Here is a 16,252-nt window from a genome sequence, read left to right as displayed (position 1 = left end):
GAGCAGAGGCCACCGGAATGTCACCTGATGCTGAACCCTCCCCCATGGCTGCAAAATCTGCTCCTCCCTCATCCCCCTCCCTGCCCAGGGCTCAGTAGCCACTAACCAACTCCCTGTGGAAGGAGAGAACGGGGGCTCCTGAGCTGCTTTGATCTGGTCAGCCTCCACCCTCAGACTGAGCCAATCCTGAGAGCCAGACCTCAAGGCCAAGGGTCCAGGGATCCAGGCCACTCAGTCTGCCCACCTCTATCAAAATCAAAACGGAAACGTGTAGCCAGCCCTGCAATTCGTTCCCCTGCCTTCAGGAAGCATCTCACCCCAATCCGTGAGCAGGTCAGGGGGAAGCATTCCTTCTGCCTTGCTGCAGTGGCTACAGCAGCCCCCAGACTGATAGCCTCTGGTGGCAGTCTTCCTCCAGTCACCCTGCAAACCCCCATCCAGGGCAGGACCTTCACTGACCTCACCCCAACACCTTTCACTCCTAACACCTTCACTGGCTCCTGGTGCCTTTATGTGAAAGTCCAGGTTCCCTTGCCCGGCATTCAAGGCCTCTGCAACCTGTAGGTACCCTAACCTTGGCTCCAGCCTCCTCTCCTTCCTGTTCCCCCACGGGAAATTGTCACTCCAGCCTGAGAAGCCTGCTGTGAGTCTGCCTCGCCCCCGCACTTGCCTTCCCGTGACTTCGCTCACATGTCCTGTATTCTCGATCCAGGATGCCTCTCTCCTCCTCTCGGCCCCTAGATTCCATCCCCCTTTAAAGCCCTTGGCTCCTCCCAGAAGCTTTTGCTGGTGCCCGCCACCCCGTAGTCCTCTTCCTCCCTCTGCTCTCCTGGGATCCCACTACTGGCGTGCATTTGTTACTCTTACATGGCTCTGCCTTTTATTTTATTTTATTTTTTTTGAGATGGAGTCTTACTCTGTTGCCCAGGCTAGAGTACAGTGGTTTGATCTTGGCTCACTGCAACCTCTGCCTCCTGGGTTCAGGTGATTCTCCTGCCTCGGCCTCCCAAGTTGCTGGGATTACAGGAGCCCACCACCACGCCCAGCTAATTTATATTTATTTATTTATTTATTTATTTATTTGTATTTTTAGTAGAGACAGGGTTTCATTATGTTGGCCAGGCTGGTCTCGAACTCCTCACCTCTGGTGATCTGCCCACGTTGGCCTCCCGAAGTGCTGGAATTACAGGCATGAGCCACCGTGCCTGGCCCCGTGTATCTTATAAACAGAGATCTTACCTCCCTGGCTCATGATAGGTCTGTAGGGAATGGACTCTGGATTTCATGCCTCTCCATGAAATCCCTAGCATAGTGCTTTATACATCCAAAAAATGGGCACCACATATCTGTGGGTTGATTGGATTGATTGGCCAAGAGCTGAGAGGGGCTGTTAGCCTTCTGTAAGGGGAAAGGAGGGCTCAAGGTCTAGACTTTGCTTTGCTGCTGATGAGAACCCAGTACTCAGATCCTGGGCTTCCTGTGGCTCCCAGAATTCCAGGCGGAGAAGTTCAGAGAGATGCTGGCTAGTTGGATAATACAATAGCCATAATAGCTTACCTCTGTATAGTGCTGTACAATTTCAAGCACCTTTTATATATATTTGATGCTTACAACCTTATAAGCCACCATAAGGCAGATGTTATTGTCTCCATCTTCTATATTTAAAGACTGAGGTTCATAGAGGCTCAGTGGCTAGCTGTGGATTAGAACTATCTTCCTTTAGCCCACTGGACTTGCACCTCTCTATCGTGTGCTCCCCAGTACACTTCTCTTATCTCTTATATAGCCCTGACATTTTCTACCTTATTGATGGTTATTTCTGTCATGCTTTATGTCCCCAACCAAGGTATAAGCTCTTGGGAAGGGAAGATGTGTGCTTGACCCATCTTTGTGTTACCCTTGGGCCCTGCCTCGGTTAATACTTGCAAGGGAATAAATGAATGAAGGAGGCCACTGGAAAACACATAACTGTTGTCAAGTCAGAAATGGGCTTGGCCACCCTCCCTTCTCCCAACAATCCCTTCACCTTCAGAAGCCAGCCTCAAGACCGTGCTGCACGGGGCAATGGCCTGGCCTGAGGCAGGGCTGTGTCTCCCTGCCTGCCCATCTTCATTTCCCATCCCTGTTCTGCTGGTGGCCACTGGCCTCCTAAGGTCACATCTGCCTGGCACACACTGCAGCCTCCCCTGCCTGCAGGACCATTCAGCCCTTTAACACCTTCTCCAGCCACTGCCACCAAAGACTTCAGGAGACCCACTCACTAATGCCACCCTCTTGCCTGGGATTTGAGGCCACCCCAGACTCAACTGGATTCAGCTGGGGCCCCAGGTAATGGTGGGAGAGCCGCAGGGGAGCCAGACATGCTCCCACTCACCAGAGATGGCGCTTCCAGCAGGGCAGGGCAGGGCCAGCCAGCTGGCTTCTGGGCGGTGTCCAGCCCCAGCTGTCCCCGGCAGTGCTTGGGGCTTGACTCAGCCCGAGGCTGCCGGGAACCTAGCCGCACTATTCTGGGAGTGTGATGGAGCCCCAGAAGGCTTGGCAGAGGCTGAAATTTCAGCCCTTTGGTTTCCACACCGTTCTCCTCCCCTCTGATGATACGGCAGAGTTCAATCATTATGCAAAATTCAGAACCACTGATGGTGCGTTTGAGGGTCTTAATAGCAGCTGTGGTTATGCTAAAGTGGGACCTGGGTCTATACTTCAACCCTCGGATGCAAAGGGCTTCATTCTTGCTGTCACTCACATGGCCTTTCGGCATTTTCCTTTAGTTTTATAATTTGTCCTCATGCCCACCCTGGTACATTAACCCATTCACAGGCACGAAACAATCCCTCCCATTTAAACCCAGTGACCAATTGCCTCTGAGGATCTTTTTTCCTATTAAAAAAAAAAAAATTTTTTTTAACCACTAGACTATGTGGGATCTCTTTTTTTAATTGTGACTGGATGATTCTGCAGTGTAAGCAATAAAAGAAAGTTGAGTTTGGAGGACAAATGATTCGAGGTGTAATCCATCTCAACTTCCAGCAAAGCAAAGTGCCCCAGGCTTGGCCTCTGAGAAGCCCCCCTCGCCCCCATCCAGACAATGGGACTGACTTCGTTATCCTCTTGGGGAAGCTGGAGGCCAGGGTGGGAGGATGGGAGGAGCCTACCAAGGTCACCTGGCGATGGACATAAAGCTTAAGCCTGGGTTTTTGTTTGTTTGTTTTGAGAGGGAGTTTTGCTCTGTCACCCAGGCTGGAGTGCAGTGGCGTGATCTCAGCTCACTGCAACCTCCGCCTCCTAGGCTCAAGCGATTCTCCTGCCTCAGCCTCCCGAGTAGCTGGAATTACAGGTGCCTGCCATCATGCCCAGCTAATTTTTGTATTTTTAGTAGAGATGGGGTTTCACCATATTGGCCAGGCTGGTCTTGAACTCCTGACCTCAGGTGATCCAACCACCTTTGCCTCCCAAAGTGCTGGGATTACAGGTGTGAGCCACTGTGCCAGGCCTTAAGCCTGGGTTTTGACTTCCGCGCATGGAATCACAGTTTTAGAGCCAGAGGGGCAGCAGAGGAGTCCAAAGAGCACAGAACTTGCCTATCTATAAAATGGGGCAATGGGTTGGGCGCGGTGGCTCACACCTGTAATTCCAGCACTTTGGGAGGCTGAGGTGGGTGGATTGCTTGAGGTCAGGAGTTCAAGACCAACCTGACCAACATGGTGAAACCCTGTCTCTACTAAAAATACAAAAAAATTAGCTGGGCGTGGTGGTGGGTGCCTGTAATCCTAGCTACTCTGGAGGCTGAGGCAGAAGAATCGCTTGAACCTGGGAGGTGGAGGTTGCAGTGAGCCAAGATTGTGCCATTGCACTCCAACCTGGGCGACAGAGCAAGACTCCGTATAAAAATAAAAAAAAATAAAAAAAAAAAGGCAGGGCAATGACCCCTGCCTCTGGGACTTGCTGTGGAGCGTAAGTGAAACCACAGATCCCAGAGCCCCTGGTAGCGGAGCTCGGTGATTGGGTGCTGCTAGCTCTGGGCTCATTATCCTCTGCTCCACAATTCTGTGGTGGGGAAAGCAGCTGGCAAAAATGGCGATGAAACTGGCCCCTCGACTTCCTCCAGCATCAGTGCACAGCTTCAGAACCAGTTACACTGTTTGTTTAGACAGCAGATTCCTGGGCCCCTTTCTGGACCATTGAATCTGAATCTAGCTGACAAGCCTCCAAGCCTGTTTCACATCCCCATCCCCCAAATGTGGTTAGTGATTGATACAGTTTGGCTGTGTCCCCACCCAAATCTCATCTTGAATTCCCAAGTGTTGCTGAAGGGAACTGGAGGGAGGTAATTGAATCATAGGGGCAGGTTTTTCCCATGCTGTTCTCATGATAGTGAATAAGTCTCACGAGATCTGATGGCTCTATAAGGCAGCGTTTCCCTGCACAAGCTCTCTTTCTTTGCCTGCTGCCATCCATGTAAGGTGTGACTTGCTTCTCCTTGCCTTCCACCATGATCGTGAGGTCTCCCCAGCCATGTGGAACTGTAAGTCCATTAAACCTCTTTCTTTTGTAAATTGCCCAGTCTCTGATATGTCTTTATCAGCAGTGTGAAAACAGACTAATGCAGTGATGCACACTGGCCTTGGGAACCAGGGAGGCAAGTTTAAGAATTGTGGATGTTAACTATGAGGAATGAAAGGAGAAACAGCCACAATACAAACAGTGTGGATGCCCCATGAAGAATAATTCAGGTCAGCTGCTGCTTGGAGAAAGAGGGATCAGCATAGGGTAGGGCCAAGGTGAGGTGGCCCAGAGGGGTCCACAATGAAACCTAGAAAATTAGAGCCTTGGCCGGGTGCAGTGGCTCACGCCTGTAATCCCAGCACTTTGGGAGGCCGAGGAGGGCGGATCACCTGAGGTCAGGAGTTCGAGACCAGCCTGACCAACATGGAGAAATCCCATCTCTACTAAAAATACAAAATTAGCCAGGTATGGTGGTGCATGCCTGTAATCCCAGCTACTCAGGAGGCTGAGGCAGGAGAATCGCTTGAACTTGGGAGGTGGAGGTCGCGGTGCACTGAGGTCAAACCATTGCACTGCAGCCTGGGCAACAGAGTGAAACTCTGTCTCAAAAAAAAAAAAGAAAAGAAAATTAGAGCCTTGGCCGGGCGTGGTGGCTCACGCTTGTAATCCCAGAACTTTGGGAGGCTAAGGCAGGTGGATTGCTTGAGGCCAGGAGTTCAAGACCAGCCTGGTCAACATGGTGAAACCCCGTTTCTACTAAGAATGTAAAAATTAGCTGGGTGTAGTGGCAGGTGACTGTAATCCCAGCTACTCAGGAGGCTGAGGCAGGAGAATCGCTTGAATCCAGGAGGCAGAGGTGACAGTGAGCCGAGATCATACTATTGCACTCCAGCCTGGGTGAGTGAGTGGGACTCCATCTAAAAAAGAAAAGAAAAGAAAACGAGAGTCTTACATTTCTTTTTCTCTATTCTTCCCTGTGTTTTGCCCTACCTCTGTTGAAAGATAATTAAAGAATTAGGCATCTCCTCCTTTCTTGTGCCCTCTTTCCCCCTTCCCCAAATACTTCCCATGCCTGTCTGAAATCATCCCCATGAGGGCATGGTTCCTGGGAGTTACAGGTTCCCCTCCTTCACAATCTCCTGCGAGCTTTATTAAGACCATAACCTGGCCCAGTGCGGTGGCTCATGCCTATAATCCCAGCACTTTGGGAGGCCAAGGCAGGAGGATTGCTTGAGCTCAGGAGTTTGAGAATAGACTCAGTGAAATAGCAAGACCCCATTTCTAAAAAAAATACAAAAATAAGCTGGATATAATGGTGCATGCCTGTGTTTCCAGTCACTTGGGAGACTGAGAGGGGAGGATCGCCTGAGCCCAGGAGGTCAAGGTTGCAATGAGCCAAGATCCTGCCACTGCACTCCAGCCTGGGTGACAGAGCAAGACCTTGTCTCAGAAAAACAAAAAATGAATGAATTTTAAAAAGCCTATTACCCACTGTATAAAACACCCTTAATATAAGTAACTCCACCTTAGACAAACATTTCATTTTATATTTCATAGAGTACTTTCCCAACGAGAATAAGATGTTTTGCTTGGCCGGGTGCCGTGTCTCATGCCTGTAATTCCAGCACTTTGGGAGGCCTCAGAGGATGGATTGCTTGAGCCTGGGAGTTTAAGACCAGCCTGGGCAACATGGCGAAACCCCGTCTCTACCAAAAATACAAAAATTAGCTGGGTGTGATGGCGTGTGCCTGTAGTCCCAGCTACTCGGCAGGCTGACGCAGGAGGATTGCTTTAGTGTAGGAGGCAGAGGTTGCAATGAACCAAGATCCACCACTGCTCTCCAGCCTGGGCAACAGGGTGAGACCCTGTCCCCCAACCCCTAGAAAAGTTTTGCTTAATAAATCAACAAACAACGGCTGCATCCAACCAGATAAGGATGGACAAACAAGCACACTCTCACCATCACTTCTCACCAAATGATTCTGTAACCATTAAAAGAGCAGGCCTTCCGCCGGGTGCAGTGGCTCACGCCTGTAATCCCAGCGCTTTGGGAGGCTGAGGTGGGTGGATCACCTGAGGTCAGGAGTTCGAGACCAGCCTGACCAACATGGAGAAACCCTGTCTCGACTAAATATACAAAAACTAGCTGAGTGTGGTGGTGCATGCCTGTAATCCCAGCTCCTCGGGAGCCTGAGGCAGGAGAATTGCTTGAACTCGGGAGGTGGAGGTTGCAGTGAGCCGAGATCGCGCCATTGTACTCCAGCCTGGGCAACAAAAGTGAAACCTCCATCTCAAAAAAAAAAAAAAACAGACCTTCTAGTGGTTCTAGCACAGCCTTGCACTGCCTCATAATAAGAACCCAGTCTCTGCCTTCGAAGGCTCTACCACATCAAAGACTCTTCCTTGAAAGACTGAAGAGCAGGGCCCAGACCAGGACTGCTTTTGTCTTCTTTGCTCCTGCTGGACTGGTTTGTTAACTCTTTCTCCCATCTCTCTCCTCTGGATGTTAAGTGCTACTTTGTTTGTTGTGGAATGGTTAATGTGTAACATGTATATATTGCTTAAGTATATTATTACGTATGGTTTGCAGTGTTGATAGACTGTGGAGTGGCTTGAGCCTATGTGCAGCTCTGAGTACAGGTGAACAGAAAGTACTAAGGAGAACTGAACAGGAAGTACTAAGGAGAACTGAACAGGAAGTACTAAGGAGAATTGCCTCCTTGGGAACTCCATGTAGCCCATGGCTTTTGTGATTGAAATGGCATCAGTAAAAGCCTGACATTGTGGAAAGACATAAGCCCGTGTGTACTTGGTTATCTCTAACCTTGCACTGTTCTTGACACTCACCCAAACCTGTCTATCAGAATATATATATATATATATATATATATATATATATTTTTTTTTTTTTTTTTGAGATGGAGTCTTGCTCTGTCACCCAGGTTGGAGTGCAGTGACCGGATCTCAGCTCACTGCAAGCTCTGCCTTCCGGGTTTATGCCGTCCTCCTGCCTCAGCCTCCCAAGTAGCTGGGACTACAGGCGCCCGCTACCTCGCCCGGCTAGTTTTTTGTATTTTTAGTAGAGACGGGGTTTCACCATGTTAGCCAGGATGGTCTCGATCTCCTGACCTTGTGATCCGCCCGTCTCGGCCTCCCAAAGTGCTGGGATTACAGGCTTGAGCCACCGCGCCCAGCCAGAATTTATAATTTATATTTTAACAAGTTCTCCGGGTGACTGTTACGTCTAATAAAGTTTGAGAGCCAATGAAATACAAATCCATTTTCTTTTCTTTTTTTTTGAGATGGAGTTTCACTCTTGTTGCCCAGGCTGGTGTGCAAGAGCATGATCTCAGCTCACTGCAACCTCTGCCTCCCGGGTTCAAGCGATTCTCCTGCCTTAGCCTCCCAAGTAGCTGGGATTACAGGCATGCGCCACCACGCCCGGCTAATTTTGTATTTTTAGTAGAGATGGGATTTCTCCATGTTGGTGAGGCTGATCTCGAACTCCCAACCTCAGGTGATCCACCCACCTCGGCCTCCCAAAGTGCTGGGATTACAGGCCCAAGCCACCGCACCTGGCCCAAATCAATTTTCAAAACAAGCAAATGCTTCCCAGGAGGGTTCAAGTGGAGTCTGGGGGCTGAGGAGCTGTAGCTGTGATTGGATGGTGTGTGGTAGGATGGCAATCCAATTAAACCAACTCCTGGGAAGGGAGGTTTGATGGGGAGAGAAGCAGTGAGAGTCAGAGAGCATGGAATCCTTAGTGGGGAGGCTTGCTGTGAGAAGCCTTGGTTAGCTGCACACACAGAGAAGGCCCTAGGGAGGGAGGGGCAGCGTGCACAGAGAAAATGAGCCAACCCCAAAGGCAAGATCTTATCAAGATATTTTGGGAGCTGACTCTTTGCACGTTGTCTCTTCCCGGACATCAAAGGCAATTATCATGGAATGATCATCTGCTGTTGTCTAGTCTTGCCCTATCACTCCTAACTTCCTCTTTCTAGAAAATGGTAAGGCTCCGGAGAAAAAGTAAATCAGCCTAAATGATCTGAGCTCCTCAGTATGGGACATTTTAGGTCCTGATGGCAATTTCAGAAAAACCACACTCAGTAACCTTCCTTGATGTTTTCCATTAAGGAAAACCTAGCCGTGAGGAGTCTTTAGAAAGCTACAAGCACACCTGGAGGTTCTTTGCATCCAATTTTCATAGAGATTATTGCCCGTTCAAAGGTGAATTGCACAGGCCACTAGCTTTTCTTATTTCTGCTCTTTTTTCTTTGCATCACTCTGGCCATTCACTGCTTTTTGCTCTCAGATGTGGGGCAGGTGCCACAGACTTAGAAGAAAGGAGTAGATACTTCCAGGGGAACTGTGGCTCCTGGGCCGCCGCTTGTCATAAGTCATTTTGGGGTTTTTTGTTTTTTGTTTTCGAGATGAAGGCTCACTCTGTCGCCCAGGCTGGAGTGCAGTGGCGGGATCTCAGCTCACTACAACATCTGCCTCCCAGGTTCAAGTGATTCTCCTGCCTCAGCCTCCCAAGTAGCTGAAATTCCAGGTGCCCGCCACCATGGACAACTAAGTTTTGTATTTTTAGTAGAGACAGGGTTTTGCCCATGTTAGCCAGGCTGGTCTTGAACTCCTGACTTCAGGTGATCCGCCCACCTCGGCCTCCCAAAGTGCTGGGATTACAGGCATGAGCACCCATGCCCGGCCTGTCCTAGGTCATTTTGGTTGGCTTAAACTAAAGCAGCCTGTGCCACAGGGATTTACTCCCAGCAGCCCTTTCGCCCTAATGTTGTATTGCTTTTCAAAACAGTTGTCCTGCTCTCCTGGCCATTTCCTAACCAGGGCTACAAGCAGCAGCTCGGCTCCTTCCCTGTCCTTGGACCTGCTCTGACAATGAAATGTGATCCAGAAAAGCCCCTCTCAGAGGCTATGCAGCCTGCTGTCTGCCTGCCCTGGCACACCTTCCTAACACCCCTCCTGCAGGGGCCAAGGGGCTCTCTCTTCCCAGGGTCAGGCCCAGAGCCACAGTCTGACCCAACTGGCTGCCCTCCCCACCGCAGCACAGGTGCATAGCCAGCTGTTGACAGTGCATGGCTGCGTCTACGGCCATACTACCCTGAACGCACCTGATCTCATCTCATCTAGGAAGCTAAGCAGGGTTGGGCCAGATTAGTACTTAGATGGGAGACAGTGCACGGCTGCTGAAACAGCCTGCCACACAGGAGGGAATAACAGAAGTTACAGTCGCGCAGAGCATCGGATTTCAGTTAAACAGGTTTCAGTTAAACCATGAGCTCTGTACAGGGAGCCAGGAGACCCAGGTTCAGGACTCAGCCTGACCAATGAGTCACGGGCTGTGTTGCCCTGGAGTTGTCTTTTCACCTCTTTTGATCTCCTTAGTCACCCATGCAAATCATAATGACTAACATTTACTACGCCACAGGGACCATCAGAAGTTAAATATTAACTCCTTTGGTCCTCCCAGCAGTCTTTTTGTTGTTGTTGTTGTTGTTTTGAGACAGTCTCACTGTGTTGCCCAGGCTGGAGTGCAGTGGCTCACTCAACCTCCATCTCCTGGGTTCAAGTGATTCTCCTGCCTTAGCCTCTCAAGTAGCTGGATTACAGGTGTGCACCACCAGGCCTGGCTAATTTTTGTATTTTTATTAGAGACAGGGTTTTGCCATGTTGGCCAAGCTGATCTCCAACTCCCTGCCTCAAGCGATCCACCCACCTCGGCCTCCCAAAGTGCTGGAATTACAGGCATAAGCTGCCACACCTGGCCTTCCAGCAGTTTTATAAGGCAGATACAGTTATGTTACCTGCTTTCACATGAGGAGACTCAGAGAAGGCTGAAGCAACTTACTCAAGGTCAATAGCTAGTAAGTGATAGTTGATTTTTCTTTTGTAAAAATGAGATTTCACTGTATTGCTCAGCTTGATCTTGAACTCCTGGCCTCCGGTGATCCTCCTGCCTCAGCATCCCGAAGTGCTGGGATTACTGGTGTCCGCTATGCCCAGCCAATATTTGAGACAGAGTTTTGCTCTGTCACCCAGGCTGGAGCTCAGTGGCGCAAACATGGCTCATTGCAGTCTCGACCTCCTGGGCTCAGGTGATCCTCCTGGGTATCTGGAACCACAGGCAAGCCATGCCTGGCTAAATTTTTTATTTTTAATTTTTTTATAGAGATAGGGTCTTGCCATGTTGCCCAGGCTGAACTCCTGGCCTCCAGCGATCCTCCTGCCTCCCAGCCTCCCAAAGTGCTGAGATTACAGACATGAGCCACTGCATCCAGCCAATAGTTGACTTTGTTTTTTTTGAGATGGAGTTTCTCTCTTGTTGCCCAAGCTGTAGTGCAATGGCACGATCTCAGCTCACTGCAACCTCCTCCTCCCGGGTTCAAGTGATTCTCCCGCCTCAACCTCTCGAGGAGCTGGGACTACAGGCGCATGCCACCACACCCGGCTAATTTTTTGTATTTTTAGTAGACACAGGATTTCACCATGTTAGCCAGGCTGGTCTCAGATCAGCTCCTGACCTCAGGTGATCCACCCACCTTGGCCTCCCAAAGTGCTGGGATTACAGGTGTGAGCCACTGCGCCCGGCCAGTAGTTGACTTTTAACCACTATGCATGCTGTGTCTGATGGGATAGGAAAAATGTATTAGCTATCTACCACAAAGTGTAGTGGTGTGAAGCAATAAACATGTAGGATAACATGCAGTTTCTGTGGATCAGGAATGAGGGAGTGGCTTAAGTGAGGGTTCTGGATGAAGGTGTCATGAAGCTGTAGTCAAGATGTCAACTGGCCAGGTGCAGTGGCTAACGCATGTCAGCAGCTCAGGAGTTCAAGACTAGCCTGGGCAACATGGTGAGACTCCGTCTCTGCTAAAAATACAAAAATTAGCCAGGCATGATGTGCCTGTGGTTCCAGCTATTTGGGAGAGTCACCTGAACCCAAGAGGTCAAGGCTGCAGTGAGCCATGTTTGTACCACTGCACTCCAGCCTGGGCGATAGAGCAAGACTCCGCCTCAAAAAAATAAATGAAAAGGAGAAACAGAAGTCAACTATTGGCCAGGCATGGTGGCTAACTCCAGTAATCAAGGTGTCAGCAAAGTCGTGTTCCCTCTGAAGTCTCTCTCAGGAAGAATCCTTCCTTGTCCCTTCCAGCTTCTGGTAGCCGCAGGCAATTGGTTGGCACTTCTTGGCTTGCAGTAGCATCACTCCAGTCTCTTGTTGTTGTTGTTGTTGTTGTTGTTGTTGTTGTTTTTCTTTTTTGAGACGGAGTCTCACTGTGTTGCCCAGGCTGGAGTGCAGTGGCCCAATCTCGGCTCACTGCAAGCTCCATCTCCTGGGTTCACGCCATTCTCCTGCCTCAGCCTCCTGAGTAGCTGGGACTACAGGCGCTCACCACCACACCTGGCTAATTTTTTGTATTTTTAGTAGAGACGGGGTTTCACTGTGTTAGTCAGGATGGTCTCGATCTCCTGACCTTATGATCCGCCCGCCTCGGCCTCCCAAAGTGCTGGGATTACAGGCGTGAGCCACCGCGCCCGGCTTGCTGTTGTTTTTTGAAACAGAGTCTTGCCCTGTTGCTCAGGCTGGAGTGCAGTGGTACATTCACAGCTCACTGCAGCCTCAGGCTCCTGGCTCAAGTGATCCTCCTGCCTTAGCCTTCCGAGTGGCTGGTACCACAGGCACACACCACCACACCCAGCTGCTTTTTATGTTTTTCATAGAGATGAGATTTCACCACGTTGCCCAGGCTGCTCTCGAACTCCTGGGCTAAAGCAATCCTCCTGCCTCAGCCTCCCAAAGTCCTGGGATTACAGGCATGAGCCACCATGCTTGCTTGCTTCTGTTGTTACACGGCCTTCCTATGCCCTGTGTCTCCTCACTTGGCCTTTTTTTTTTTTTTTTTTTTTTGAGACGGAGTCTCGCTGTGTCGCCCAGGGTGTAGTGCAGTGGCCGGATCTCAGCTCACTGCAAGCTCCGCCTCCCAGGTTTTTACGCCATTCTCCTGCCTCAGCCTCCCAAGTAGCCAGGACTACAGGCGCCCGCCACCTCGCCCGGCTAGTTTTTTGTATTTTTTAGTAGAGACGGAGTTTCACCGTGTTAGCCAGGATGGTCTCGAACTCCTGACCTCGTGATCCGCCCGTCTCGGCCTCCCAAAGTGCTGGGATTACAGGCTTGAGCCACCGCGCCCGGCCCTTGGCCTTCTTATAAGAACACCAGTCCTAATCGACTATGACCTTATTGTCACTTGATTTTATCTGCAAAGACCCTATTTCCAAATAAGATAACATTCACAGTTTCAGGGGGTTAGAACTTCTCCGTTCACAGTTTCAGGAGGTTAGAACTTCAGGTATCTTTGGGCAGGGGCGGTGAGGAGCACAATTTAACCTACAACCCAGGCTTTATGATATGAAAAGCCCTGTGTACATATGAGTCAGTGTCACCTTCATTACTGCGGTGCTGGGAGAAATCACGATCATGGAAGCTGAGGGAAGAGTGATGATTAGACTGGCCTGCCTTATCGATGACATAATCAGCAGATAGCAGCATAGGCAGGCAATTCTTTTAAGTCACTTTGTGTATTTATTTATTTGTTTTTAGTTTATTTTATTTTTTTGAGATAGCGTCTCACTCTGTCACCAAGGCTGGAGAACAGTGGTGTGACCTTGGCTCACTGCAACCTCTGCCTCCTGAGTTCAAGCGATTCTCATGCCTCAGCCTCCTGAGTAGCTGGGATTACAGTTGCCTGCCACCACACCCGGCTAATTTTTGTATTTTCAGTAGAAACGCGGTTTCACCATGTTGGCCGGGCTGGTCTCAAACTTCTGACCTCAAGTGACCCACCCGCCTCGACCTCCCAAAGTGTTGGGTTTACAGGCATGAGCCACTGCGCCTGGCCTTTATTTTTATTTTTTGAGACAGGGTGTCACTTTGTCACACAGGCTGGAGTGCAATGGCATGATCATAGCTTACTGCAGACTTGAACTCCTGGGCTCAGGTAATCCTCTCGCCTCAGCCTCCTGAGTAGCTGGGACCACAGGAACACGCCAGCCACCACACCCAGCTCCTTAAGTCACTTTGAAAGTCCTTCATACCTAGGCCGTTTTTCCAAGCTGCGGATGCCCTCTCTCGCTGGAGGGTCCTCATGGCTTTCAGTGGATTCTGGATTCTGCCTGCAGAATTTGTCTCCATTGATTTCTTCCTTGGATGTTTTATCCTCCTAAGGCCAATTCGGCTCCAGAACTTTCCCACCTGACTATCCCAAACGTCTCTATGCCCCATGCCTTCCTCTATGTTTCAGAAGTCACCATTTCTCTGAAATCTCTGTTTCTAGGCAGAGTCTTGGCACACCTCCAAGGAACACCACCCCGCCCCTCATTCCTGGTGCTCACTGACTCCTCCGCCAAACCAGGTACTTGGCCGTGCATGCCAGGAAAAGACTGCACTGGGGATTGGTTGCTAGTCCCAGCTCTGCCTCCAGCGAGCTAGGTGAGCTCAGATAAGTCCCTTTGGCCCTTCATACTGTAGCTTCCCGACGTGTCAGACCCATTTCTACAGATACTAAATGAATACTCCCAGCAAGCCAGGCACAAGTTACAAGGGAAACTGAGTCACCATCTCTGCCCCCTAGACACTCATCTAATCAGTGAGACAGAAATGTCAACCAGTCATTAAGATATATACAGTATTGTAGTTTCAGAGGAAGAACAGATGCTCCTCAACTCACAAAGAGGTTACAGCCCAATGAACCCATCGTAAGTTGAAAATATCTTTAAGTCAAAAATGTATTTATGGTGGCTCACACCTATAGCCCAGCACTTTGGGAGGCCAAGGCAGGAGGATCACCTGAGGCCAGGAATTTGAGACCAGCCTGAGCAAGACAGAGACACCTAGCCAGGCGCGATGGCTCATGCCTATAATCCCAGCACTTTGGGAGGCTGAGGTGGATAGATCACTTGAGGTCAGGAGTTTGAGACCAGCCTGGTCAACATGACGAAATCCCGTCTCTATCAAAAACAGAAAAAATTAGCCAGATGTGGTGGTGTGCTCCTGTAATCCCAGGTACTCAGGAGGCTGAGGCAGGAGAATTGCTTGAACCCGGGAGGCAGAGGTTGCAGTGAGCCCAGATCGTGCCACTGCATTCCAGCCTGGGTGACAGAGCAACACTCTGTCTCAAAAAAAAAAAAAAAAAAAAAAAAAAAAAGACACTCCATCTCTATACAGACTTAAAAATAAATTAGCTGGGTGTGGTGGAGCGCACTTGTAGTCCCAGCTACCCTGAAGCCTGAGGCGGGGGATCGCCTGAGCCCGGGGATCGCCTGAGCCCAGGAGTTCAAGGTTACAGTGGGCTATGATTGTGCCACTGCACTCCAGCCTGGGTGACCCTGTCTCTAAAAAAATGCGTTTGTTAAACCTAACCTAGCAATCATCATAGCTTAGCCTAGCGTACCTTAAACATGCTCCAAACACTTAACTTTAGCCTGTAGTTGAGCACAGTCATCTAACACAAGGCCTATTTTATAATGAAGTGTCGAATAGTTCACATAATTTACTGAGTACTGTACTGAGAGTGAAAAACAGAATGGTGGTATGGGTTCTTGAAGGACGGTTTCTACTGAATGCACATTGCTTTCACGTCATTGTAAAGCTGAAAAATTCTAAGTCAAGGCCGGGTGCTGTGGCTCACGCCTGTAATCCCAGCACTTTGGGAAGCCAAGGTGGGCAGATCCCTTTAGCTCAGGAGTTCGAGACCAGCGTGGTCAACATGGTGAAACTCAATCTCTACTAAAAATACAAAAATTAGCCGAGTGTGGTGGTGGGCACCTGTAATCCCAGCTACTGGGGAGGCTGAGGCAGGAGGATCACTTGAACCCAGGAGGTGGAGGTTGCAGTGAGCTGAGGTTGCCCTACTGCACTCCAGCGAGACTCTGTCTCAAAAAAAAAAAAAAAAAATTCTAAGTTGAATAATCATTAAGTCAGGGACCTCCTGTACACGAAGTGCATGGAAACAAAGACAAGAGGGTGGGGACCCATGTGAGCCCGGAATGGGGGAATAGAGTCAGAGAAGTGAGATTTGAGCTGGGCTTGGTCCCTGAGTAGGAATTCCTAGGCGGGAGGGAAAGAAAGTCTTAGCAGAGGGAACGGCGTGAAAAGGACATGGAGGCTGCAAGGTCTCGGTTCAGAAAGCAGTGAGGAACCCAGTGTGGCTTCAGAAAGGGACCAAAGAGGGAGAGAGGAAGATCGCAGGCTGGCAACGAGGTCTTGACCTTGCCCTTGAAGCGGACGCCTCTTAGGATCTGGGGTTGGTGGTCGAGGTGAAAGTGGAGGGGAAGGCTAGACTGTAGTGGCACTCAGGGTGGAGAGGAAAAGTCAGATACAAGACCTCTCTGCAAGGCAGACTCGGAACCTCCAGAATTGGAGGCTGAACCCCTGCAAAGGCTATGAAGAGAGACAGGCAAGGCCTCTACAAGCTCCAGGCTGGTTTGGATGATCGCAAATGTGGACATCACAAACAACAGCATGGGGCCCAATCCAGCTTACATATACATTTGATTTTATCAACCCAATGTTTTAAATTTGAATTGGTTGCTAGAATTTAATAATAAGATTTTACACAAAAATCTAGACTTCTAGCTTCCTGTGGAAACCAGAACATGTGGCAGCTCCAAGGCCATGCTCCTACATAACAGCCGTCAGCTGGGGCTGTCTAGTTCGCCACACTCCTCATCATTC

Source organism: Papio anubis, chromosome 17, assembly GCF_008728515.1.
Source record: "Papio anubis isolate 15944 chromosome 17, Panubis1.0, whole genome shotgun sequence".
NCBI lineage: Eukaryota > Metazoa > Chordata > Mammalia > Primates > Cercopithecidae > Papio > Papio anubis.
This window is presented reverse-complemented; position numbering follows the sequence as displayed.